This window comes from Sylvia atricapilla, chromosome 2 (genome assembly GCF_009819655.1).
Source record: "Sylvia atricapilla isolate bSylAtr1 chromosome 2, bSylAtr1.pri, whole genome shotgun sequence".
Lineage (NCBI taxonomy): Eukaryota > Metazoa > Chordata > Aves > Passeriformes > Sylviidae > Sylvia > Sylvia atricapilla.
Genome location: NC_089141.1, coordinates 45,195,584 through 45,215,080, shown reverse-complemented (window position 1 = coordinate 45,215,080; position 19,497 = coordinate 45,195,584). Strand labels below are relative to the sequence as shown.

General features: G+C 42.6%; 1 protein-coding gene across 2 annotated transcripts in view; it reads right to left on the bottom strand.

Moving 5' to 3' along the window:
- Positions 1–9,224, bottom strand: part of WASF3 (WASP family member 3) — a 65,695-nt gene extending 56,471 nt beyond the window's left edge. For both annotated transcript variants that reach the window (XM_066313101.1, XM_066313100.1), the window contains exon 1: positions 9,154–9,224. The gene's annotated coding sequence lies outside the window, so the exon portion shown is untranslated. The remainder of the gene's footprint in view (positions 1–9,153) is intronic.
- Between the last annotated feature and the right edge of the window lie 10,273 nt (positions 9,225–19,497).

Sequence of the window (19,497 nt, the reverse complement as noted above, 5' to 3'; positions counted from 1 at the left end):
AAACCACACAAAGCTTTGAAGAGTAACAACTCCAGTTCCCAGAGAGCATGGCCAGAGCCGCACAGCTGTGACACATGGCTTCCTCTTTTACTCTTCATTTTAACAGCTGCTTGGTGCTGGCAAGAGAGCAACAGAGGAAAAAAAGACAACCCAACAAGGGAAGCTCAATTATGATATGCAGTGCACTAAGACTTTGTTCAAAGAGCCCAGCACATGCGCTGCAGATGGGTGGAAGGTTGCAAGTAAAGCCACACCAGATGCAGAACCTGGTGCCTTTACTCTTCTACCACACCTGACCTCGGTCTGGAGTGCTCATGCAGCTCTTCAGATGTGACCTCTATGAACAACAAGTGCTGAGGAGGTGTAAGCACCACAGTTATTTGAGTCAGACATTCATGTTATTACAGGTTTATGAAGCCCTGGCAAATTCTGCAACTAAAACAGGTCATCCAAGAAGACACAGAACCTTGCTTGTTGGAAGGCTTTTGTTGATGTTTTGGGTTTGCTGGTTTTTTCAAACCCTCCTTTATGAAGTACCACTTAAAATGTCATCTGATCCCAAACAATACAGTGTTCCTTTCTGTGCAGATGCATGCTGGCTTTGCTATTTTAGAAAATCTTCCCATGGATTACCATGGGAATCACACTTTTTTTTTTTTTACAAGAGGTGATAGCCCCCAACACTTTCAAGATCATGTGTTTTCACAACTACCTAATTTTCAAACATAACAACAGGACAGAGATATTCTGCCCTTCAGAAAGGCAGTAATTTATTTAGGAGTGGCCTACTACCAAGTTAACATGCAAATTACTCTGTTCTGCAACAGAACTACTACTTATGGGCCAGCTGTTCCACAGGTCATGTTCTTATATCCAGAATCGCCAAAAGTTGTTTCCAGTCTACAAAAAAAACATACTGCTTAAGGTTCCAACTTAGGCCAAGTTTGTTCTTTTAACACCCGATAAGCATCTGATTCAAATCATCAAGTCCTATGTGCTTTGAACAAGAAAAGAGGATGAACACTTCATCATCCACATGCAGAAATGAGCAAAAATAGTATGGAAGGCATATTTTAGGGAACACTACTAATATTATGCAAATTAACTAATCGACAGTGGAATTCAATTATTTTTACAATTTTATCTTCCTTCAGTTACATTTATTTTAGTATTTTGTCCAGAGTGGATTTAGAAGCCTCAAAAATACAAAAGAACTCTTGTCCTTCAAGCTTCATATTTCAGACATCTTTTGTTTGAAGGTTTTCTCCATATTTTAGCTCTAAAATAACAGGTTAAGCATCTTAAAGAAAATATAACAACTCTCAGTAAACCTCAATTAAATTCACTAGTTTTATTCCTCTAGATTCAACACCCATACTTCTCACCCTCACAGTTCAGTCTCTCTGATGTTTCCCACCCAGTGCTAAAGCACATAATTTTTCTCCTTTCTTAGCCTATCCCTATAGCTGAATGAACCCAGACAAGTCTCTTTGAGTAACCCGACTGCTCTACGCTGAGTTTATTGTCCTGTGATGAGGCATGAAGAAAGTTATCTTTGAGCAACAAACCAAAGCTGTTCACTATTTAGACTGTCATCCCTTACGCTCACAAAACCTAATTCAGTGTACTTTCTAATGCTTCATATTCAAAAGTATTAACTGAATAAATCCACCAAGATGAATAATAGAGGGGATACTCAAACTACACGTTTGGAGTCACAGGTCTTACAGTTAACATCACCATGACCAAAAGTATAAAATGAGGCTGCATTTTTTTTATCCCTGAACCTCAACATGTAAGTTTACAGGCTGCCTATGTGCTTCTCTAACTTCATCAGCTCACTTCACTGAGAAAAACACTTGCCAAGCCTGCATTAGCATTTAGCAGCTTTGAGGCTAACTGTGCTTGTTGTTTCAACCTTGACAACCAACTGCACGGACACACTATTATATTTAAGCTTCCAGAAGCATTTAACATTTGATTCTGCTGAAAATACAGTTCTACTATATGTTTTGAAAATAAAATCACTTTTTCCTCTTTTGGAAATCCATGATGATGCCAGACATATGCTTGTTTTCCAAACAACAACTGTTTAAAAGAAAGAAAACTCTTTCTGATGTTCCTGCCAAAAACAACATTCTGTGGCTTAAAGAAATTTGATAGTAAGCAGTTCACTCAGCTAAGGGAAGAAGGATTTACATTTGGCAACGATTTACACTTCATGTCTTGCATCTACTTCCCTCCATTTTAAATTTCTTTGGGGATGCATGTGGCAACTGGGAAGGGTTTTTGTTGTGGTTTGGTTTTTTTACATCTCCAAGTACTTTACTCTCTAAAAATAAGGCATCCGTGGGTTTTACTAGAAATGTCACAAAGCAGAAATTCATCATAATGTTTATCTTTTTTTTATGGGAAATTCTAGGATATAGAAGCGAGTTTCGAAGGGAAGTAAAAGACTTCAGAAAAAACACATCGGCGAGAGTTTGCAGCAAGAGGAAATGGAACAGAAAATTCAAATGAGGAAGTGGCACACAAAACATTAACAGCTTCATTTTAAAGCATGGAACAGGGAGAGAAGGCAATGGATTTGGGGTTTCAGCAGCCATTGTCACAGGCAGCAGCAATACTACATACCCACTAAAGGTAGTTATTTCACTGCTGCCTCAACAGCTTCAGATTAAAAGACAAAGTGGCTAACAGAAACATGCAGATTGGACTATATACTACATAAGATTTATTTCTGTACATTTCAAAAAGCCAAGGGTTTAAGATGAGGGTTCAATCTGCTACAATATTTGACTCTGTCCTTCATTAATAACTCACAGAAATACTAAATGGATCAATTTACTAAGTAATGTAAAATATTTAGTCCATTCCAAGCAGCTAAGACAACAGAATTTCTGAAATTTTCCCCAGCTGTGGTATGTTACCTGCCTCTCACCAGTTTTTGCAGAGTTCTAAAGCCCATTGAGCAGACCCTTGCCATCACCCTCCAAGATCAAAAACTACTGATAACTGCTAAACCTGCTCCAGCATCAAACCAACTAGTCAGAAAAAGCTTCAGCCAGCTGAGTGACCAAGCATGACACCAACCTGCAGATCCAGGCAAGCTTCAAGGCCCTCAGAATTGTCAGTACAGCAACCAGAACAACATTCCACAAAGTACACACCTTCTCCAGTAAGATGGCAAGTATTCTAGAAAAAATATCAGAAACCAAATGATGTTACAGTAGTATTTCAGATGCAGCTATTTCAGGATAATAAAAATCCTTAAGGCAAAAAACCTAACTACTTATTAGTCCACCAACATGGAAGCCTCTCTTGTCATTACCAGTGCAAATTCAGTTCAGAAATTTCACAACTAGACATGAAAGTCTGTCTTTATGAATAGCATGAATAGTTTGAGCTATAACTAGGTGTAGCTCCTAATATTCAGTGTGTGCTTGTGTGGAGCTACCCACCTCGAATCAAAGGATACCTGAAATTTCAGCATAATCTACAAGGGCATGAGCAGTGCTTGATGACAGAGGCAAAAGTTATCATACCTACACTTCATGAGAGGGCTGAAAGATTATACCTCGGTACATTCTCAGGCACTCCTCTGGAAGGCATCTCCAGCTCTTCCTTTCAACCTTCAGGTATATCACACCATGCCCAAGCTTTGCAACTCTTTCTTTACTTTCTTTCTTTACAAACATACAGCGATTGCTACAGTGAACATGCACAAAACCTGTAGAATTGGAAGGGAAAGTTTCAAGAGAAGCAAGCTGGCTGAGCAGAAGGAGACAGGACCTCTTCCATCTAGGGAAAAAAAGGAGCTGCTGAAATGCTAGTTCCTGGTTCCTTCTGCCAAAAGACGAGTGGATAGAAAGCACATGGCATGCACAGCTGCTTGTCCAGCAATGCAAATACCTTTCTCCTACTATTCAGTTAAATAACCTGAAACTGTAACCAAACCACTTGTATAAAAGTACCAAAACATCCTCTTTAAATGTGACTTAACATTTAATTGCAGCTCCATTCCAGCTCCAGTTGGCATGCAGAGGTGAAAAGGAACTTCAGTATTCCATGTGCAGAAAACATTGATACAATAGAGCCTTCAAAGTCAGCATGAAATCAAAGGCTTCATTTGAAGTGATGTGTTCTTGTCCATGTTTGCAGCTGTTCAAGCATTCAAAGCAGCAGCCAAGCTTTAAAAAGAAAAATACTACATTCCCAGGAAATAACTCTGCAGTAAACCTGTGCTGATATAAGTTCCAGAGAATTTTCTATAGAAAACTCATCAGCAAGACCTAACTTCAGCAGAAAAACAAACTAAAAAGCCACCTTGCCACTAAAGCCCCTTTTCTAATTCACAAGTTCAAATTTCATTTATCCATTCACATGTAATGAGCCAGAAGAACTTCTCAAAGAAGTTTCCAAAGGCTGTTTGAAGTTTCAAAATAAAACAAGCTTTTCAGGCCTTGTCTTACGGCACATTAGTCCCCACAGCTGCCTGCTGCTCTGTTAGGACAACACCAAGTCCATAGCAGATGAATGGTTTTCCTTGGCATCACTTCATCCTCACCTTTTCAACTATGTGATTTCAAAACCAACCTCAAGAAATCAATTCCAACATTCACCGGATACTAGTAACATGTTTTGATGTCTTATGCATCGCCCATTACACACACAAGCTCTCCAACTATTACTTGTTTTGAGCAAAATGGTTTGCCACTGTGAATACGCCCAAGAAACCTAGGATTCATCAGCTGAAATACTGAATAACACTCAAATTTTTTGCTTCTAAAACATATCCTTGAAAATGTAAATCAGTTCAAGCATACAAGTGATATGACTATAATGAATACTCAAAACCAAAATATTTAATAAAATCTGGCATTCTAAGCTTTATACTTAATAGAAACACATGCCGTCCTCTTTCACTGAATTTGGCTACCAAATCTCTGTTAGAATAAAGAGATTATATTTGCTAGAGAGGGAGGGGCTCCAATAATCTTTAAGGAGTTACTAAAATTCTGCTGATTTGAGAGGTTTGCCAAAAAAAAATTCCCATATATTCTGCGTCGTTTTCAGACCCAGAAAACACCATCAGTTCAATGGCAGAAGATTTCAGTATGTGAAAGGAAAAACTAATTCACATGTTGAAATTCCAGACACCTACAAATCCTTAACACAAATAAAAGCCAGCAAATCCAACAAATATTTACTGTACTTAGAAACCTTCAAAATCATTCTCCAGCTACCTCACCTGCTAAAAATAAAGAAATCAAAGATAAGCTCCAAGTCTGCAGCTTAAATCAGCACAAAGGCTGCCATTTTGATCTCCAGCTGTTTGTACAAATTTTTTAACTTCTTCCCAAACATTTTGGTTCTTCTTGTGGCAGAAGAAATTACATCCATCAGCAGCTAAAAAATATTTCAGTTATTTCAATTTTCAAAATAGGGGTGAAAAACAACTGTGCTTTACCAGTTAAGAAAAAAACCCAGTGCAACATTTCAACAGCTTTTATCAAAAATTAGCTTAGATATAAATAAGAGTTAAATGTGAAGGAAAACGTTTGGTTAAAATTTAACAAATAAGTCTGGTGTAACAAGGTTATTGTCACTATTACCTCTGAAGGCAGACTAAGTTCTCAGGAGAGAATGTAAGTGCTATGTCAGTTCTGCTACAGAGCTAAGGCTCGAGGTGCTTTAATTTAATTCTTGGTCGAGACACTAATTTTTCCTAGATTACAGGCATTCTGTGTGTGAACCTTCCATATGGGAAGTTAATAGTCACCCTCTACCTCCACCTTTTAAGAGACTAAGCAGTGACAGCCTACAACTCATCATACTCCTTGTACAGGGAAACTTCCAAAGGCAAAGCACAGTTATATCCTACACTGGAAGACATCTGTAATCTGATCCTATCAATGATCTCCATACACTGAATGCCATTTAGGGTTAGAGAACTAAGAAATTAGCCTGACAAAACCAATCAGTACAGTATACTAATGTATTTCTGCTACTGAGATAATTAACAAAACTTAGTATCATGACCCGATGGGCACGCACAGCCTGGTCAGCAACTTACACCAGAAGGGCAATTCATGGGATACACCACCTATAGCTCAGGATCCTACGCAAGCAAGGATAAAATAAATACGAGTCAAAAGTAATGACCACAACTTGTCTAACAATTTTAACTGGAACCACACATGAACCAGGAAGTAATAACACATCCCGTGTGAATTGAGAAGTCCAAGAAGAGTTGCAGTATCCTGCCTGTATTAGATACCAGTGCAGTTACAGGACAACATTAAGTACACATCAGCCGAAGACAGGCCTGCAAGAGCAGATTGAAATTACCTCCAACAGTATTTTTTGCTCCTTCTTCATGCTAAGCAGTGAAGAGAATTCTGGAAGACAGTGCTCTGGGACTGCTCAAAAGAACAAAAGCGTACACTAAGATGTGACTGCTCATGCAGGGAAGTTTAATCAAAAAACGAAGACTTGCAAAGGCAGGACAGCTAATTAACTGGCCAGGTGACACCAATACAGCGATGGAAACACTCAGCCGCTATCAGCTCCTCTGGAATCCTTCACTAAAGTATCTGCTCTGGTTTGGTCACCTTTTCAGAAACCCTGTCCTTCTCATCACTGTATAAGATACTTCAAAGCCCTCTATCATCTGTCAGATGATGGCTTTTCTTTCTCTTTCCTCCATACAGCAATACTGCCCTCAGACAACATTATTCTTGTTTCAGCAGAGTTAATGGCATATTCCTTCTCACTGAAGAATAAAGTAAATAAAGCTGAGCTAAAGTAGGCACGCCAAAGAGTAGCTGACATACAAGGAGTTTATATTGCTACTCCTAAAATCACAATCCCTTGAGGCATGTTTTACAGCCAGGGCACATACTGAAAAAAATCAGATTTACGCCGGTTTTAACTATGAAATATCACATGTGTTATACCATCTAAATCAAACATGAAGCCACAATAACTTATTCCTGCTAAGAATATACCTTTTTAAAGCACAAGCAATTCTATTTTTGACATGTAAAGTCATTTTTAATACTTCTGTGGAGAAATAGGAAGATTAACAAAGTCTATTCAATTTCTGTAACTATTGAGTATAATCAAGACTATTGTTCCAGTATCTGATTAAAAAAATGTTTTCTATTTTCTCTTTATTTGAGGAAAATAGCCATGGAAAACGAGAAGAGGACTGGCTCAATTATACATTATTTCATGTACAACAAAACCTCTGTGTTCACTGCCTAATAACTCCATTCATACTGCCGCTAGCTATATAAACACAAAAGTAATCTTCCAGCAAGGGACAGAAAAAGTTTGCTTTGCACAACTCATCCCCAGAATTCAGCTGGAAACAAATCAAGTTTCCACATTATTTAAGGGAAACATAGTATGGTCCTAGTCTCAAATGAATAGCTGCAGAGAAAACATCCTAATTCTTACTAAGAATGACTTGGGGCCTCTGGGCAGTAACTGTCCTTCCATCTTAACATATTTTCTTCTGATGAGAACTTAAAAGGCAAAAAGCTGTAGCATAACAACTAACAAAGCTCAGTTCCACAGCTCAAACACAGGGTTTAATCTTCAGTCCTTGAAGTTTGCAAGCACTGTAACCAGTACCTTACACAGATCTGCAGCCTGAGCACCACTCCAGCGTAATTATTTTGCCTCATGTCAGCCTCCATGTATTAGAGGCCACATAACTTCACATCTGAACTACAGACCACTGTAGTGTGGGACAACATACTGGAGGATAAGAACTGCAGCCTTATTCCATTACTTCATCCCTCTCTTCAAGTACACTCACTATTAGTTTATGGAAAATATTGTATCAGCCAAAGTCCAAACAACAGTCTGTCTCCTCTAAATGTAATATTTTCTGATTCCCTATGTAAAGTTCTAAAAAGAAGGCCAGTCTTGCATGACAGGCAAGACAAAACAACCTCCTCATCCCCAGATTCAAAGTTTCTCAAAGTTCCTGGCTGCTTTCATAATTTGCCCCCATCTTTTTCATATAGGAAGGAATACTGTCCCCTCATTCCCCGCAGTTTACAAGAGGCCCAAAAAACTACAGCTTCTTCCTATTCCTGCACAAACAGCACACACACTACTCCATTTGTGCTTTGAAGTGTTTTCTATCAAGGAATCTCACAACTGTATCCAATAACCCATCACTCTCGAGCACTGGCCCCACTTCACAACTACTGCTCAACCTAAAACTATCAGCCCTTCTGCTGTTATCTGCAGCGATTACTGAACTATATCAGAAAGGAAGAGAATAAACAAAGCATTTCTTTCTGCTTTTAGGTCAGTGTTGGACATGGAGCAGTTGTGATAAATCCCTGTCTTCACTCACACGCCTGCACTCACTCAGACTCCGGACTTCTCCTCAGCGACACATTAACTCAAGAGCCAAGTAGGGGAAAAAAAAAAAAAAAAAAAAAACCAAACCAAAAAACCTACCAAAATGTGGGGCGGGGAAGGGTTTAAAAGTTCCCAAGCTGTCAAGGGCTCCCAGCGCCCTTCAAAGCCAAAGACGATTATTTCTAAGCACTTGAAGAGCGCTGCACATCAGCCAGCGGCGCGGGTGCCCCGCCGGGGGCCGCTCTCGGGGGGCGCACCGGGAAGGAGCCCCGCGGCGGGCGGCTCCTGGGCACGGGCGCCGAGCTCCCGCTGCCCGGACGGAGCGCTCCGGGGAACGCGGGGAGCAGCTCGGGGGCCCGTGCCCGACACCACGCACCGCGGGCTCCGGAGCCTCCCCGCGAGAGCGGCGGGGGAAGGGGAAGGCGCCCCGCGGCTCCGGGGACCGGCGAGGGGCCGAGGCCGGCGGGAGGACTCGGAACAAAGCTAAGGCGAGAGGGCCCGAGGACGGGCGGCTCAGCCCAGGCCAGCGGAGCACAGCCAGCAGCTCCGGAGCGACCCACCGGCGCCCCCGCCGCGGCCGGGAGGAGAAAGGGGGTTCCCGCAGGGCAGCGCCGGGATTATCCCCGCGGGCTGGGGACCGCTAAAAAGCGGCTGCTCCCCCTCCGCGCTCCTCGAAGGCGGCGAAAGGACCCTCTAAGCGCCGCCACCCGCCCTCCTGCCCGCCCTGCACGGTGGCTGCGGGGGGCTGGAGCAGAGCCCCGCACCCACCTGGCGCCGCGTTCCGTTCCATCCCGCTCCGGCCGCCGCCGCTCCAGCCACCGCCGCCTTCGCGGGCTAAGCCGCCGCCGCCCCGCCCCCTCAGCCGCGGGCCCCGCCCCCTCACCGCCCTTAGGGCTCCTGCGCGAGGGGCGGGGCGACGCCCACCAATGGGAAGCAGGGCCCTGCGGCGTCGAGCGCTGATCGGCGTGGGGAGCGACCAATGAGAGCGCCGGGGGGCGGGGACAGCTGTCAATCAGCGGCCCCTACCTGGGGCTGCCGAGCGGCCAGGCGCGGGGGATGGCAATTCTGTCCGTCCTCCATCCCTTATCCATCCCTCCTTTCATCCTTTCGTCTCTGCCCCGGCCGGCTTGTCCGTCCTCGCCGCTTCGACTGCTGCCAGCCCCGGCCTGGGTCCCTCCCGCCTGGCCCCGTGCGGCCGCCCAAGCGCCCAGGGTGTGGCGGCTGCCCTGCGGCTCCCAGACGGCCCCCGAGACCCACGTGCCCCTGGGGAGCAGCCGCCTCCTCCCTCAGTGCCCGAGCCGCCCCTTCCCGCCCGGCCCCGGCTGCGGGACAGCGGTGCCCAGTCCCTCGCAGTGCCCGGGGCCATCTGGCGCCTCCCGCACGCCGCTGGCGGGGTCGGTGCTGTCACCCACCCGCCGCCCCGGCCCCTTCTCTGCCCGCAAGAGGCCTCTGCGGAGCTTCTGCCCTCATTCCCGACTGTACAAGCACACCCACCCCCGGCTGCCCTTTCCTTGCCCTTGCGACCCAATTCCTGCTGAATCCAGCTCCTGGGCATCCGGGCCCCCAAGAGATCCATGTTTATCCAGACGGGCTCTTTCTCCGCTGGGCAGGTGCGTGGCGCGGGCTGCAGCTGCCGGCCCGGCCCCAGCAGCGTGCCCCTTGCAGCTCTGCCGGAGCTGCCGTCCTTTGTGGTTATCCCTGGAGCGGGGAGGGCTTTTGTTGCACGCCGCAAAGCCTTTAGGAAAAAAGTAGGTGGGAGTGTATCACGTGAATCAGATTTTGGAGGGGCAGGGTGGGTAGAACAACTGCTAAATGGGTTTTAATAACTAACTACTAACAACTAACACAGGACACCCCACACCAGCGAGCTCACGAAGATGACGAGCAGCTGCTCTGCCCGGTTCAGCAGGCTGTCCGGATCGATAGCCTCTGCTTGGCCTTTCTATGGGACAAAGAGGTCAGGAGCACCCCCGCGGTGATGACTTGGAATAATGCTGTCCAGAAGAGGAGCGGGAAGGACCCACCGCGATGATCTGACCATGGAGGCTCAGGCTGCACCGCTGCAGACACTCGGACCCCGGGGAGCGGTGGGGCAGTGATGCCTCAGGCTGTGGAACAGCTGAAGGGGTAGCCCCTGTCTCTGGAGTCATACTGAATAAATACTTTTTAGTCAATAAAAATAATCACAGCTGAACCTAGAGTTTTTTAAACGCTGTCTCCAGTCAATTGGCAACCTAAAGCCTACTGAACTCAAACCCGGTTGTACCACTTCGGTTGCCCACATCTTGCCTTACAGCAAAGTTGCAGGCTCAAAAGCACCTCCTTTTTACAAAAACAAAAACAAACAAACAAAAAAGTGGGATTATTATAATTTTCAAAAAATTATTTGTGTTTAAGGTACTTGTACCAGTCAAGGCAACAGCTGAGAACCACTGCTGCAATCACTCCAGATTACGCCGCAAAAAACAGCAAGGCAGCTTTGAACTGCTAATGGTGACAGTTTTATGATCACTAGCAAAGTAAACAGAAAAGTCTTTAAGTAACATAACCCTAAAAGAAGGAAGCAGCAGGCTGTTTACTCAGCATAAGGGCTTAATGGGATGAAAATCCTAAGAGCAAAATAGTCTCAAGATTTTCAGAAAAAAATCGTTCTCTATCCAAAAAAAGAGTATTTTTCCTAAAACACATATGCAGCAAGTGAAAACTCTTCAAAGACTGTAAAGTAAAACAGAGGGAAAATTACTTGCTATTGTTAAAATACAGCTGCATTCATGCTTGTTCAGTGGTCCTTTTTTTATGCTGAAAAAGGGATCTTAAGTTTTTCAGAATATTAATTTCAATCAGACCTATCCCTACTGATACTTTTTTCTGCTCCATCAATACAAGTAAGTAGCCTGCGTGATGCAAGGTATTAATTAACATTTATTTCATTCCGGCTGCTTCCCAGTCTCCTGGATTACTTCTTAGCTTTCATTTTTCTCCTCTGTATTCATGACATTTTTAATGCCATTTCTAATAACATCTAGATCTTGTAAGAGAGGAACACAGGCGCAGCATTATTACTGCTGCTTTGACCTTGTCTTTGAATTTGCAAATAAGGCAAATCTGCCAAACAACTTACCCTGAATTGGTATTGAGTTTTCATTAAGAGAAAAGGAAAGGTGGTTAAATTAAATGCAAGGAATAATTGAAACAGCATTTGTATGAACCAATATTATTTTTAAGTTAAATCATGCTTCAGAAAAGCCCTCTGAATGCAGTAAATAGAGGTTTAGACTGGCACACCGAGAGATATCCAGGATTGATCTTCTATTAATTTCACTTGAAGGAAGAACCAGACTTCAGAGGGTAATGAAAAGGGAGGATTATTGGAGACTGACACCAAGATGAGTTAGTGGAAGTGAGCCGGACACTTTCTTAATGTCTGCTTATAATATCACTGGTTTAGATCAAATTTATAAGGACCTCCTTTTCTTGAATAGTTAATTTTGCACACACACAAAAAGATACAACATAAGAAGGAACAATATTTTGAAAGCCTTTTATACAGCTTGTTGCTTCCTTCTGGAGAGTGCATTTCATGATATGAAAACCTTTTTGTCTTTCAGGAAACACAAAATTGCAGAATAATGTTAAAATAAATAGTGTTGCACAAATGATTTACAATGCCACCGATAATCATTACAGCATCTCTGATTATTAATGGTACATTGATAGGCCCCTGCAGAGTTTCTTGCTGAATCAGCTTTTGAAATAAATTGCTTTCCCTCCATCCACAGCCGCACCCCAGAGAAAGGGGAACCATGTCTTGACTGAAGTAATTGATTTAGCACAGCCAGCAGATACAGACATTGCACAACCTAAGATGCTCTATGAATTACTGTGTCTCTGTTAATGGAGCTTATTTTCCTTTATCATGAAACTGTTTAGCCTTGATAAGGCTGCATATGTATTTCTCATACTATTCATATTTTCAATGTGATTGATATTACCATATACACATGGCAATATTTTTCAGCAATACTTTCCTGAGACTATTAATTATTTTCTTTTTCTTTGTTGTCTTCTTTCTACTATCCCTGGATTGCTGGAATACTGAAAGACTAGCAAAGAATATGAAACCAAGATGCAAGTAGATCCTCAAAGGAAACATTCAATGTAAGTTCAAAGAGTCATTTTGAATGTAAGTGTAATCAATCTTGAGGAAAAAAAAATGCAGGGAAGCAAGAACAAAAGGAAGCCTAATAACTTTTCAAGGCAGCTACTTTCATCAACAAAACAGGAGTTGTAATTCTGCCAATTAATAGTAAAGTCCATTAACTAGAAGTCATAAAAACTATTTGCTATGCAAAGCACTCGTTTTTCTTTGCTGGCCCTGACATTTTGGGAGGGTAGTGTAGCAGGATATCCTATGAAGCAAGGACTGGTGATCTACAGCAGGAGTGGACCGACTCTCTTAATGGTTTTACAGCGTTGCCAGTTGAACAAGCTCCCTTTATAAAAACAAACACAGGAAAGACATGATTCCAAGTTCCCTGAGAGATTAAAAAATTATATACAGAAAGCTGCAGTTAGTAGTGCACTGTTGATTTAGTGTGGCACAGCTAGGACTAATGGGATGAAACTAAAAATTAGGAACCAGGGTGAATATCTAGGGGAACGGAAGGTCACAGGGATAGCTGGGTTTCTGCAAACAGGACAGTGTGAAATGTTTCAAAGGGTACTGTAAAAAACACTTTCCCATCAGCTAAAGATGAGCTATTTTTTCCTCCTTGCTGGATTGACTATAGCTTTTTACAAACCTAGCAGTCCTTTCCTAAACTTCTGTGCTTCTTTGTGTTGTGGCCATGAGTCATAACAGGGATGTAATGTCAAGAGAGAAAAAAAATCTCTTATATAGGTAAAAATAGGCTTTCTTGGAGAAAAAAAAAAAAAGGGTAAAGAATAACAGCATGTTGTTCGGTGTCAAAGGATTTATGCAGTGTTCTGGGAAGTCCCTAGCTGCTTTCTCACTCCACTAAGCTCATAAACAGACATGGATATTGAAAGATTCATGATAACTATGTTGGATTGCTCCCAGCCTGATGTCCAATAGTTACTGGTAGCCTCACTCCATCTGATTTGTCTGTCTCTCTTGTCTCTCTCAAGGGTAAAGTTTACCAACAGAGATGGCAACCATCCATTTCCCACTGACTTTCAGCAAGAGGTTATCATCTAGGTCCCTTAGGGCCCCTTAGAAATCTCTCTTCTCATCCATAGAAAAGAGTGAGTGCCTCAGTGTTGTATTCCGTTACCATCTCTGACTTTGGGTAAGTCAAGGGGACAGAGTGAAGATAAGCTATCAGAACAAGAAGCAGCTCTGGCTTATATTTGAACCCCTGTGATTTGCCTTAGATATGAAAGTACTTTGAATGACACACGGATGCCCAACACTGCAGAGCCAAAACCCAAGCTTGTTCAAAACCTTAGAATGTCCCAGTGGCATCCCACTTCTTTGGACAGACATTATCTGCAGTCTAGTATGTGAGGTAAGGTGAGGGAGGAATAATGAAGGAGATGGCTGTGATGAAAGGATTAGTTATGTTAAATAATTTTTTTTTTAATTATAAAATCATAGTGGGTGTCAATAAAAAATACGCTCCTGGCATGTCCTGGAATTGTTAGGAGGAATATTACATAGCAAACAAACATGAGAAGTAAGGTAAAAAATTAATTTAAAAAAATAGAAAAAAACCCCAAAATCCATCCCTTTCAATCATACGCATCTCATGGGAATAAAGCTGTCACGGAAGCATCCTGATTACTTATTTCAGTGTCTGCCTCACAAGTATCAGCTTCTTTTTTATGCACAGGCATTTAGATGGCAGGGATCAAATGACCAAGTGTACAAAGATGCACTACAGTGAGTACAAAATGGTTCTGAACTTTCCCTGGCCCGTTGTACACAGCTTCCTCTTAGGAGTGCTGTGACAGATGAACTGTTTGTTATATCCTGTTATGTGACAGGTGAGTGACACAAGGCCAGTGAGACTGTCGCCTTCCAGCAGCTTGACCAAGGAGGTTTTTTTTCCAGTTGAGATTCCACTCTCCAGCTCCCTGAACCCAGCTTCTAGACACAGTTGGATCACCAGTTAGGCTTGCCCAGTGGACTTGGTATCTGGTGTCCCAGAGTGGAAGAAGCTAAGATGTAAAGGATTAAGGTGTGAAGGTAGAGGTAAAGGTTGGAGAGCACCAGAAGAAAATTAAATGTATGAATCATAGAGATCAGATGGAGTTTTACTGAGACCACCTTTCAAAAATGTATGCAAAGTAACTGCAAATAGGAAAGTTAACACTAGAGTTAAATTGTGAGAGTAGTGATAGAGACATGGAAAATGGGGCCAAATTGGCAGAGAGAGTTCTCTTAATCCACCTTCCTGTGCCAAGCCTGCATAAGTGAGAGAGGTATGGTTATGGACTGATGTCTGCTTTATTATTTTACGGTATTTAATCTAAAGCAGAGAAATTCACCATTTCCTCATGTATTCTTGCCTAGTTTCTACTGTCAAAAACTTATTCCTAAGATCTAGTGTAACTCTTCCTTGATGTAATTTTAGCACATTCTTTTCTCTTGATATCCACAATGGATAGAGAGAACAGAAGACAACCTGTGATTATTTGAAAGCTTCTCACGTCTCTCCAGTCATTCATTCAATAAATTAAAGCCCTAGCTCTTTCTTTCTTGCCTCATTGGACATGTTGTCTTAGTCTCTGGCCATTTTCCTTTCTTTCTTTTTAATTGCCTCCACATTTGCTGAAGTTCACTGCCCAGAACTCGACATGCAGCTCTCAATAGCAAAGCCTCATGTTTTCTTTTACTTTATGACACTGTTGATACATATCCCACATGTGAGTCACTGCAACCTCAACATCTTTTTCAGCAAAATTTCTGCCTAGTCAGCTGTTTCCATTCTGTGTTAATGCACTTGATTTTTCCAGATTAAGTGCAGACTTTTGGGTTCTCCTCTTTGAAGTAAGTTCATCTTGGTTTTTTTGGCCAGCTGTCCCATTTGTCAGGATCACTTTGATTGCTATTCCACCAGCTTTGTGACATCCGCAAACGTGCTAAACATACTTTCTACTTCATCATCCAGGTGCCATCATCTACATCATTTACTACATGGTCCAGAAGTAAATACAAAACATTACCAAACTCAGGACACATCCCTGGAGAATCTCAGGCAACAGTTTTCAATTGTAGTAGTAAACTTTTGCTAACTATTACCTGATGACTGCTTTCCAAACAATCTTCTCCAGCTTCTTAAAACAACGTCTACCAATGTTAAAACCTTTCTCTATACCAATGTTTTAAAGGGAACTGAAGTTAAGAATTTCCTTAAAATCCATGAGTATATTAAATTTGGTTACTTATGTCTCGTTACTATTATGAAGCACTTAGTATTTGCACGAGGGACACAAAACCATATTTCAGACTAGACAGTGAAACTGGGCATTTTGAATACCATGAAGGGAAAAGTTGGATTTTCACTCAAAGAAAGTCCTTAGATTCTGAGCATCAGTGATTAATTTGTATGTGAGTGTTTTCTCACATTACTGAGGGTCCACATCACTATGATTGATCTTGAAAATGGCAATTTTTTTTTAATAAAGCTTTAGAATTTTGTATTTAATAGTTTCCTTTTTTTTTTTTTTTAAGCTTATTCTTTTTTGTCCTTAACAACATAGCTTCAGCATACGAATTCTCTAGCTTTTATTGCTTTTGACTAATACAATTTTTGCTACATTTTTGACTCAGAAACAAGGGAAATCATGCTCCTCCTCAAAGCACAATGCACACGTCATTATGCAAAGTTGAAGAGCAATCACCATGATAGGTTTCCATCTTGCACATTATATCCTAAGCCTCCTGTTGTCTCCAATTAGACTTGTGTACCCATGAAGCATGAAGCACAAGTCCCTTCAGATATCAGTCATGAGCTCAGTCCTGCAAGGCTCCCTTGCCCTTGTGTTATCACAGGCCCTTCTGCCTGAGCTACACGGGAGCTTCGAAGTTCCACCTGTACTTTCTGGGTCAGCACGCTCATTTCTTTGCAAGATGAAACCTGATATGAAAAGAGCACGAAAAGTATCATTTTCTGTGAGCCTTACGTCTGCCTGAAAGCTGCACGGATCCCTATGGCCTTCAGGGGACATGCCCAGGCTCTCCTTTCTCATGTACAATTCATATTGTGTTCACACGTGCCCCAGTGCACAATCAAATCTCATCCGAGCGCATGCAAACTGGGATAGGCAAGAGCCATTGGCTGCACTCTGAATGCTCGTCGTGTCAAAAGGAACAGGAGTCCTCACTCCCAATGGTAATTAAGCCTTGCTGGGAAATCAAGCGTATGTCATGTAGAATAGGCTGCCTCTTCCATTTTCTCTCACTCCCTCCCCCTTTCAGCCCCATTTTGGATAGGAAGGAATAAAAAAATGGAAGGAGGGGGAGATTTTAAGTAATCCTTAACAGCAGTTTTGCAGTTGCAGGAAAATGTGTTGTTTGGATAACAACATTACAAGAGGAATTCTTAACTGATACTGGAAGGAAATAACAGCAACATCAACAAGACAGAACAAAAACCTGTCAGAATAAAGAAATCTTGGTCAACACACAGAAAGGGCTATTGGGAGGCTCTGTTGCAGAAAGAGAATAGCAGAGCCTTTATGCAATGTAGATGCTCAGGGAGGCGAGGCAGCAAGGAGAAATAGAGGCTATTTGCTCGTTCGGTTCTAGCTGAAATGGGAGATGGCTGTCTTTCCTATCATACATCAAACCGAGCTCCGGAACTCCGCAACAAAAACAGCTCAATACAGACTGTCTGCAGCAATGTCTTTTTTATTCTCCTTTTTCAACCAGTGCTGCATGGGAAACCACATCTCACACTTGTTCCCCCAGCTGAAAAAAAAAAAAAATCAGTTTAGAAACAACTGTCATTACATAGCATATTTTTCTCATTATAAGGCACTCAAAGAACAAGAAAAAGCCATCTGCTGTGACTTGGCTGCCCTTTCCTTTTTAGGTTAATCCACATTTCTGACTTTTTTATCCTCATTCCCAATTAAATATTTCTCAAAAAAATTTGATGGTTTTACAATTTGTACTTAAACCTTCTTAATCAATTCTAGTTCTTTTGTCATAGTATCAGACAAAATCATCATGTATTGTAGAAAACAGTTCTGCCTAAACTTTGAAGATGTAAGTGATCTTCCATTTTTAGGCAGATCTCTGGGGAAAAGGACTTAAGGTCTCATGGGATTAATAGTCCCAGCTTTGTGCTAGATGCTAAAGTACGATGGCATCATAGCATACCTTGAGCATTAAGTACTTCCTTGCATGGAGTTTTTGTGTGGAGCATTCTGTTCACTTCCACTTTACATTTCTAGGAGGTTGCTAGAAGAAGCTGTTGTACTGTGCTTTGTACAATCAGAGAATTGCACCATTTCCTGTCTCCTGGGAGGTGTTTGATTTTTGTTCTGCTTAGTTCTATCTATTGTGCCTTAATCTAATACAAAAGTATCTGTGTGGAGAGCAGAATGATGGGAGATGTTTGCCCTCGAGTTCTAATGCTGTCTCTCCTATTCCAGTCTTGTTAATGAACAGCAAAACAATACAACAAACCGACAAGTCTGAGCTTCTCTTTGATATCACAGCAGGCACATGGAATGGCTTCTCCCAGGCATACTGAACGCTTTTACCACATTTATAGTGCTCTAATAAATGCTGCTTGGAGCCGCTCCAGGCAATTGTAATTAATTCTCAGTGGGATGCTCATAGTGGTCACCCCGGATCAGAAAGGTCAGGACTTTGTCTGTGCCTTTACAACATCAGTAAAAATTAAATACCCACTTTCCCCAAAGGTCATCGCAAGCCAAATACACAAAACGATCAATCTCAATCAGTTTCTCGTTCCCTGCTGTTTCTCATTATTTCTGCAGATATCCTAAAAATTAAAAGTAAACACACAAACAAATCAAGGCAGAAAGGCGTTTTCCGTGCTGATCTAATCCTCTCTCCTATGCAAGCGGCTGATGAAGATACAACCAGGGAAAGTGAGAGAACCCCCTGAGCGCCTAGAGAGCCAATTCACCTATGGGGACTCTGGCTTTAATTAATCTCCCTGCCTTCTTAGGGTAGCTAAAAGAGGAAAATCCAGCCTGAGAAACATCTGTTGCACGGCGGAGGCAGCGGCAGTTCTAGGTAGAACCCTACGGGACCCGAAGGAAAAATGCTTCCCGTGCTGCCGGCGTGGGGAGAGGAGCGAGGGCCGGATCCGCCGCTCAGCACCATGGACAGGGAGCCCCGGGAGGGCCGGGGACACGGAGGGATGGCAGGGCGGGGACAGGAGGGCAGGGAGGGGACAGGCCGGCCGGGAGAGGGGCTGCCCGCCCCAGGGGCCCCCGACACTGCCGCCCCATCCCTGCGGGGCCGCGCTGCAGCCGGCCGGGAGGCGAGCCGGCTTGGCCAGACGGCTTTCTTTGCTGCACGCCTTTATCGCCGGCGCTCCGCTGTATTTTCCTGAACTTGTCATGTCCTCTGAAAAGGGCAATGTGAAATCGGTTGTCAGTTTTCCTTTTTTTTTTTTTTTTTTTTTTTTTTTTTTTTTTTTTTTTTTTTTTCCTTTACTTCTGCATCTCTCAGAACCTGGCAGTTTTGCAAAGTAGGAGGAGGAGGAGGAAGGAGGAGGAGACCTTAACACAAGCAAAGCACAAAAATAAGGATGAAAAATAGAGCACTGTGCACTTCAGCCAAGAGAGGAAGCATCAGCCAAAATCATGTACAAAATTGGACCGGTTCTGGACTGTTCTAATCACACAGCTACTCATAACCACAGCCTTCCTCAGGGAGAGAACATCAGTCAAATATTCCTCACTGACATCCAGGTGCCTCTTCCAGTATAACTGTTTTCTCTTTACAGTGCCAGAGAGCACAGATTTGACCTTGGTGATTTTATTAAATATATATAAATATTACAGAAAAAAATTCTGCTTCTTCCTCTGTATTGTTTCTTTATCTGACAAATATTATTTTCTTTCACTGGCATAGTGGAAATTCTGAGCACATTATCACTTCTT